Raw genomic sequence first — 9294 nt, 5'->3', positions numbered from 1 at the left:
AGGATACAATAAATATTGCTATTCCCGATACAGGATATAAGGAAAGGATTCTTATCTCATCCATTAGCAGAATACAGAAGTCCAGGATTCCTTGAAAATTACACTACAAGCAAATTTGAAGAGCAGCTTACCTGCAGTTTTTGAGATGTGCTGCACAACTTTCCTCTCCCTGAGAGGGTTCCAAGGGTGCCACACAATGAACCACTGAGGAGTTTATTAAGCTCTTTTCCATTTCTGATGACAAAGCAAGAACTTGGACAAGCAGAGGATGAAATTGCATGGACTGTTGCAGCAGCCTCAGAATAGCTCCACCATTTCAATACACAAGAGCAATGAACCCTGCTTTTGGGGGAGGATTCCCTGAAGGGGTTGCAAAAGCCAGCCAGATCTTCACCTCAGTGACTGGTGGTCACAAGTGTCTAGACGAAGTTCAGATAATGAAAGATGAAGTTTTGTAATAAAAGGAAATTTCAAATGATGCAAATTACAGAAACATTCAGAATAGAGAAGCGGAGAGGTAATGAGTGCCTGATGCAACAAATGACATTTATCTTTAACAGCAGCAGTATTTACTGACTCTGGGACAGATCTGCCAGGGTAGAAAAGTCAAATTAATTTATAAGTAATTCACGTCAATGACCCCACCCAAAAGCTACTACAGATGGTATCTTAATGAGACCTATCCCTCTCTGAGCTGGAAAAGCATGCTCTTCATATATCAATATTTCTTCCTTACACCTTTATGCTGGCCAGAGCAAACAAGACCCACCTGTCCACAGTGTTTCTAACCACACAGAAAGAAAAACAAGTTCATAATAGATTTTATTGATGCAAGGCTTCAGATGCAGGTAGAAAAATACTCTATTTAAACAAATATGACCCAAACCTCGCAGCTACCTTAAGTAAAACTAGTAACTATTTTGCGGAAACTTTGAGTAAAGTCTAATGTACTTTATTTTACATATTGAATCAAAGTAAGGAGGCATTGGGAAAAAACAGAGAAACAAAATCTTAATAATCTGGAGTTGAAAAGAGAGCCATGTCCTTAAACATATATCTAAGTCATCATAACCTCAAGTTATGCATTAAATAATATGGTATACTGAGGTACAATCAGAGGTTGTGCAACTTTTAGACCAAGTAATTCAAAGCTAAATGTTTCGGAACAACTTATATTATCATGGGTGAGTTACTGACTTGTGTACATTGAATTAGTGCAGTTATAGTGAGTGACAGACAGAATGACAATGACCTGAATTTGAACTGCAGAATTTCTAATTAACCAACAATTGAATTATAAACCCACTTTCTCCAGATGGTGTTTGCAATGCCAATGTTGGCAACAAAGGGCAACAAAGTTGAAAAAGAGAAATCACTTGTGTAGGTCAATAAAGACAGCAGCAGTTATTATAAGGTTTACCACAGCTAGTACAGGAATGCTTCTCTGTGGCTTGTGATGGACCATGAAGTGTCATGGAGCCCCAACAGAGAAATAATTATAGTACACCTTCCAAAAATTAACCTTTTAACACTGTAGACAAACACCACCTCCTACTGAAGCCACAGATGAACATGGCAACATTGCCAAGTGTTGTTTATCTGTGAATCAGACACAGCTGATTGGTGAAAGAGAAACTTTGCATACTGACAACACTGTTATTTTCTCTTTCAGTCTGGAAAAAAAAGGTAGTAGCTGTGAAAGTATTAAAATATTCATTGTAGCCACTCATTACTATAAAGCTTTAAGGGAAATAATCCATTTTCTGTTCAGATGTTCTCATGGCAGCAGGGAATTTCTACTGTTAATATGTACAATATAGGAAACGCATTGTAACTGCATGATTTCAACTTTGTCTATCCATCTTCATTTGCTGCTTCTAATGTTAAAGTTGTTTGATAACCTCAGTGTGGGAGCTGTGGTGGTGTCAGGATGCAAGATTAACAAGGAGTATACAAAGCAGGGATAGATTTTAATGTAATAAATACAGTCAATCTTTAGGAAATCCCCTTTCAGAAAAGTGGGAGAATAAATATTTGATTACAGTTGATCACCCAGCTTATGTACTGCAAAACATAATAACATAAAACTAAAAAATATAATTTGAATACCTTTGAGATAGTCTTCAAGATCAAGTGATGACTTTTGTAACAGCAATTTTGAACATTTACTTCTAAATGAGCACAGGAGTATGAGACACACTTGAACTTACCAAAGTCAAATACATGGAAACATTAAGGTCAGCTTTTTATAAGATTTTTTTTTTTCTATTTTGCAATTCACCTTGATGTGTTTTCCAGCCATCTGAGATTGATTTTTGTAAACTGAAAAAGGTCTATTCAGTTCTAGTTTTAGGGCTCTCTAAGGAAAATTCATTGTGGGGGAGAGAGAGGGGCAGTTCAGGCAAGACTGTCTTGTCAAACTTATGGATGAGTTTGGAAAAATCTAACCTTTATTCTGCAACATTTATGAAATTCTTAGACAAAATATAGTACTGACAGACAGTTGCCGTTAAGTTGAACAAACAAAGAACAGTGAACTCTAGGCCAATGCCATTGCCATGTTACTTACAGACTTTTTAGGATACACTCTCCCATGCTTTTTAAAGACCTTTCTAAGTTTTCCATATAGCATTTATTCTTGTGCTGGCTAAGTGCTTCTATATAACACCTAAAGCTCTCCTTTCCTTTCATTTTGTCTCCCCTAGGAGCCAGAAATCTTGACTTAATGCTCTTTTCATTGAGGCTCAATAAAGTCAAATGGGGGCAGTGAGATTGCTATACTATCACTAAAATCAGTGGTGGTTACATTCAGTTTGCATCTACTGATTGTGCATCTGCAGAAACAGAGCTATTCTACATTTAGCTTTGAACTCAGCCAAAATCTGTGGTTTTTTCAGTTCCCTCTGTGTGGAGTGTCTCACACAACTTGACTGGGTTTGGCTGTGGTTGGAAGTCATCAACATTGCCCCAAAGAGTTCAAAGATAGTGACTGATATAGCTCCCATCCTGACAAAAGTTAGGTGCACTGATCCTGTGACATTCTCAGTACCTTAGTTTATCACCCAGCTTACAAAGGGTACAAAAATGGATCAAAAAAAAAAGTACAAACCTTTATTTTCTTCCCATCCCCTTTCTTGTTAAGTGGTTGTCTTCTCCAATTTTTTCAGAGGTGTTCTTATGCCAAGTTGGCTGCAACAGCTACCATAAACAAATGGTGAAAATACATTGTAATTCATTCATGGGAACATTTTTTAAAAAGAATTATTCTTGTGTAAGAAGAAGTCAAATATATCTGACACTGATTTACAGGATGGAAGAGCAAACTGTAAAAACATGGCCATTAATAAATCATGGGGTACTTCCTGGTAGCTAGGCTGAAAGACAGAAAACTTTTGGCAGGTGTGAGTAAAAAAAATATGTGTGGTCTTTTCATAACTAGTGTAAATTAGCTGGACCTTAAGAGTATCAGATGGCTGTATGTATGAGGATTGTGTATGTATAAAAGCTTAAGTTTAATCAATCATCATTACCTAGAAACAGACTTAAACATTTATTTTGTTGAAGAGTTTATGAGACTATCTTTAGTGTTACACTAGGCCTTTCAGTTGTTTATTCATGTTAACATTAACCTCTGTTTGCAGGAGTTCGTCCAAGCTCAGCATTAGACTAATCAAAAACAGAAACCTCTTGCACTTTAGGGTTGTGTAACACTTAATGTAACCACTCCTGTATTTTGCCAAGGGAGTCTTACAATGCCAGTTGTTTTCTGCTGAGCCTTTTCTTACAGATTGTTGTCCCTTCTGTCATGAAGGATGTGACCTGTATTACTCCTTGATTTACCAAGGCTCATCATTAGATCTTCATGACTTACAAACATTTGCAAGTAGAAGGGAGAATTGCAGATAAGAACAAAATGGACTACAGGGGGTGAAAAGGGAAGGGAGGAGAAGAGAGAGATGCTTTCTCTTCACCAGTCCTCACCTGCATGAGCAAAAACATACTCAAGATGGTAGAGGAACACTTAAACAGCTGAACCTCCTGTTGCCATCTGTTCCCTCTAAGTGTCTTGTGTATTGGCAGGAGCTAGCTAGTCAGTAAGAACTCGATGACAACTCAGAAATCAAGTTCAAATTGACTTCAGTGCACCCTTACCTCTTCTTCAGTGACCTGGTATTCAACTGATATACAGCACCTACTGTAAACAAAGCACAAAATAAATAAAGCTTTTCTGGCGAAAAAAATGCACTGCTCAGGCATGTCTTCCTGAGCAAAGGTTCAGCAAGAAAGGGTACAGCCTCTGGCACTGGCAATTTCTGCACTAGTTGTGTTGCTGTTTCTGCAGTGCCATGGTACCGCTGACGTTCGTGCACAGCATCACTGCTTCTGCAGCAGGAAATGGCTGCAGAAGGGAAAGATGGCCCTGGAATGTTGCCCCCTTAAAAATGGCCCATAGTGCATTAGCACTGGCATCTGCAGCCTGTTGGGCTTGCAAATGGACTACTAGAAACAGATTCAATATTTCTGGGAAAATAGCATGTCTCTACTGTAGTCAAGTCCAGCATTTGTGAAAAGAACAGAGAACAGTCCATGAGAAGGCAAGCTTGAGGACATAATTTATTGACATATAAGTCTTTATTAGCAATTTTAGCTCTCAGTGGCTTCCAGTAGAGTAGACACACTTCCTGACCAGAATATGACATTTCAAGACTTTCATTTCACCATCAGTTTTCCTTCTTGTTCAGCTTTACATCCTTTGAGCCCCCTTGCCAGTGCCATGCTTTCTAAAGTTCTAAACTTATCCCAACTCCAAATATCCAGGGGAGAAGTTACAGTCTGAGCCCCACAGGTCCTGCTACAGGCTCAGAGAAACCTCTGGGGAGCAGGAGCTGAAAGACCTGGCTCTCCACCAGTGCAGCCCACAAAACGACACACACAAACTGCCCCAAAGTGGATCAGTTCTTTTCTGTGGGGTTACTTTTTTTCCTGGAAGGATGCTCCTTCTTGGGTTAAACAGCAATACTAAAACTATTGTTTGAGGATGGGGGATGCTGTCATTGAGCTGCAGGTATAGTTCTCTGGTATGGTAAAAGTATGTAAATAGGAAAGCAGCAGCTCTTAAGTCCCTGCTACAAAGCATATCATGTAAAGACCTAATCATCATAAATAAACAGCTAGCAAAATTTTCATTAGAAGGAAACAATATCTTTTAATCAGTCTTGTTGTCAGACACTGTCAAAGTATTGTGCTTGGAGCTTTTGGGAATTATCCACTCTGGGATAGGCAAATCAAATGTTTTAAGATAACTGAAAGTGTTAAAGTTTGTCAACATCACACAAAACTGAAAGGAGTAAGTGAAATATTGAACAATCTTAAAAACCATTCAGTGCTATTAGCTCCATCTCATGTGTGTTCCTTGACCACAATAAACATTTCCTTCATGTTGCATGCTTCTTTTCATGAAAGAAGCCTGGCTTTAGCTTGCTTCAAATTGATTCATCTTTGCATATGCTAGTGTCACAAGCTATTATTACATGTTTATCTTTTCTGGACATTTAAGATTTACGTCATCCTGTTGATGAGATTTTCCCAGCAGGCTGTGAACCAGTCAGACCAAGCATGCAGCCACTTAGTTGGGAGAACTGGTGTGGGATGAGTCAGTTCCACGCTGTATCTGCAGCCTGTGCTGGTTGGTGATGAGGAAGTGACTCCTGTGCCGTATCATCTCCGAGGCATGCAGTCTGGAATACGGTGAGCTGCTGATTTGCTAGTCTGGGATGTAATTTTCTTTCAAAGATGAATATCTTGCAGGTAGCACTGAAGATAATGGTTATTATTCTGCTCAGTTCTTTCTGTAGTGAGCAGCAATAGCACCAACAGCAGTAAATATGATTTAAAGTATGATTTAAAAAGCCACTCATTCCCAACGGCTGAAAGAAAAACATAGCTGGGGGCAAAGTTCTTTTCACACACAGCTATGAATTCAGAGCAAGGCTCTTTCCTTTCTGTGAAGTTATTAGAGAGCCATAAGGATGCAAAATGGGATTGTACCTTTTCACTGTTCAGTGCCTCCCTCCTCTGTGTTTGCCTTCGTTTTGGAGGTGGTGTTCAGAGGCCAGCAAATGCCAGCAAAGCAGTTACAGCCAGTAGCTGCAGTTTGTTCCTGTTGGATTGATGGGTGCAGAGAAGCACTGGCAAGGCACAAGGGACCTGCCCCACTGTGCCTCTGCCCTGTGCAGCAGCTGCAAGGATTCACTTGCCCTGCTGGAGTGAGAGGCAAGAGGCTGCTCCTGCCCTTGGGAGCCCTGAGAGAAGCTTTTCCTGCAGAGTGAAGGCAATGGACCACGTTATGGCATTACTTACTGAGACTACCAAATATGTAGAACTCCTCACCCTGTGCAGAGATAGTTTCTTGGATTTGGATGGATGTGTTTTGTTTTGCTATTAAAACATTATTTTCTTGGAATCTCTTACTCCTCCATGCATTTCAGAGATTTGCATTTGTGTTGGAGTTTGGATTTATAGTCCTTAGCCTAAGCACTATACTTGCAGAAAGAGCACAAACATTGCTTTACTCTGTATAAACAGCTGGCTTTACTTGACAAGGAAAAATGATGTTTTCTACTGAAAACTAGGAATAGGAACCGTGGGAAAATGTTTACAGCTCAGTCATCTCATCTATTGTCCAAATTCCTCAGGTACAAATTTCAGACTGTCTTTAGTGGAACTGCACCAGGTTTGCAGAAGAAGCATTCAGATTAGTAGCTGCAAGATCTTCTTGTTTAACCCCTATAAAGAAATAATCATTTTGTACTAGCTTATTGGGAATTTGAGCATTTCCTCCTGGATTTCAAGCATATAACTGGAAACTTAGGAAGATTTTTTTTCTTTTATTGTGCTCTTTTTTTTTTTTTCCTAAGAAATGCATACAAGATGGGTGGAGTTACACACTTTCAAAACTTCTCTTCAGCCATAGGGTCATCTTCAGCCTCCATGGTTCCCCTGACAGAGAAACAGTTTTCAAAATGAACTGTGTGAAAATCAGGAACTTTCTGCTGATTGATCACAGAAATGGAAGCTAAATGAATCTCAGTGGAAACCAGTGCTTTCCTGACGTTTTTTCACAGTAACAGTTCTCATTTTCAAGTCCTTTTCTGTTCTTTCCAACTTCAGTGTTCCTTCCACAGTTTTGTTTAAGAAGGGCACAATAACTTTTCAACACATTTTTCAAATATTTTAGTTTTAATGTCTAAAAAAAGTGCTATTTCCATTCCCTTCTGTGCTGTTTTCCATTTTAATTACTTTATGTTTTAAAGACAAACAAACAAGGAGAGTAGATCACCCACAGTATTCTAGACATTGTGACATCTCTCTTTCTCGGTTTTCGATAATTCTGAAAGCTACTTATTGCAGAAATATAACTTTTCTTTAGAAAAAATAGCCACAGCAACAATTTTGTAGACAAGTTTTTACTTTGAATTTTGTTGTATAACTGCTTTACTACACTACAGATTCAAAAGACTGCTAAACACTGGCAATTTGTAAGTGCTTTGAGTTCTCACAAAAACAGTTTGGCATGTTTCTCTTTGATATTTTAAGGAGCAAGTCTGAGAATATTATCATGACATGAATATTTGGAATATTTTTTCCACATCAGCATTAAAGCACAAGAAAATGCCTGTTTGAAACGTCTGCACCAAGAGAGTGGAAGCTTGTTACCACAGTGTTCCTTCTCACGCTAAATTATTTGACAATTTGGCCTGCTTAATTACTTTATTATCTTGATACGCCAAAACCTCCTGCTTTACGTTCATTTCAGCCAACACACCATTAAATATCGCTGTTCCCATGCTCACAGCTCCCCCTAGATGTGTGGTTCACTCCTTTCTGAGGCGTGTGGGTCTTGCAGTGCAATTTTATTGCAAGCCAGGAGATGGAGGGAAGGGCTCCCTGACCAGACACACAGCCTGGGCACAGGAGGAAGCAAAGCAAAACCCACCCTCTGTTGGGGTATCACTCACCTGGGGTCACCAATTGTTATGATGTTGTGAGGGTCCCCAGGACGAGGTGAGAGATCAGAATTGACTCCAAGTTCTCAGAAGACTGATTTATTATTTTATGATATTATATTATATTAAAAGAAATGATACACTAAAACTCTACTAAAGAAAGAGAAAGGAGACATCAGAAGGCTGGGCAAGAATGAATAATAAAAACCCGTGACTGACCACAGAGTCTGACACAGCTGGACTGGGATTGGTCATTACATAAAAACAATTCACATGGAACCAATCAAAGATGCACCTGTTGGTAAGCAGCCTCCAGACCACATTCCAAGAAATCAGATAACTATTGTTTACATTTCTTTTCTGAGGCTTCTCAGCTTCTCAGGAGAAAAATCCTGGTTAAGGGATTTTTCAGAAAATGTCATGGTGACAACCCTCCATGGCTGGCTGCTGCCTGCCCCTCTGCAGCAGGGCACGCCTGCTCAGGGCAGGGGAAGGCTCCCCAGCCCCAGGAGTTCCCCCAGAGGTTTGTAGGCTGCTGCCAGAGAGCTGCCTCTGGAAAAAACACTTGAAGCAGAGCTGCCATTCCAGAAAATGCCCTTGAGTTTTGTCCCAGTGCTACTCAAGGCAGAGAGCGTGGTGGGAGAGCCCTGTGTGCATGCACGGATGGCCTTGGACTGAGTGTCCAGAATGAGCTGGCTGCCAGACTTCTTTAGGATAATGAGCTGTACAGAGTCATGTAAAATGGGTTTGTTCCTTTAAATTTTACCTTCCTATAAAATGCATATGTGGCAAGACAGTAGTGACCAAGGCCCAAACCTTCACTCCTCAAAGAGAAGTGCCTGGTTCTGAGGCAGCACAGAGCATCTCAGAAGGATGAAGGTCTCTTTCACAGACCAGTATTTGGGACCTAATATGTCTTTTTTACTTGTCCCCAGCTGTCACCACGATATTTTCTGAAAAATCCTCTTTGCCCAGGATTTTTTCCTGGGAAGCTAAGAAGCCTCAGAGAGGAATGAAAACAATAATTATCTGATTGCTGCTCCTGTGTTTGCTGCTTTGGAATGTGGCTTGGACATTGTTTACCAACAGGTGAACGCTTGATTGGTTCCATGTGAATTGTTTTTTCTTAATGACCAATCATGGTCCAGCTGTGTTGAGGCTCTGAAGAGTCACGGGTTTTTCTTTATCATTCTTGTGAAGCCTTCTGATGTATCCTTTATCTTTCTTTAGTATAGTTTTAATATAGCATTCTTTAGCATAATATAATATCATAAAATAATAAATCAGC

This window comes from Zonotrichia leucophrys, chromosome 3 (genome assembly GCF_028769735.1).
Source record: "Zonotrichia leucophrys gambelii isolate GWCS_2022_RI chromosome 3, RI_Zleu_2.0, whole genome shotgun sequence".
NCBI classification, from domain to species: domain Eukaryota; kingdom Metazoa; phylum Chordata; class Aves; order Passeriformes; family Passerellidae; genus Zonotrichia; species Zonotrichia leucophrys.
This window is presented reverse-complemented; position numbering follows the sequence as displayed.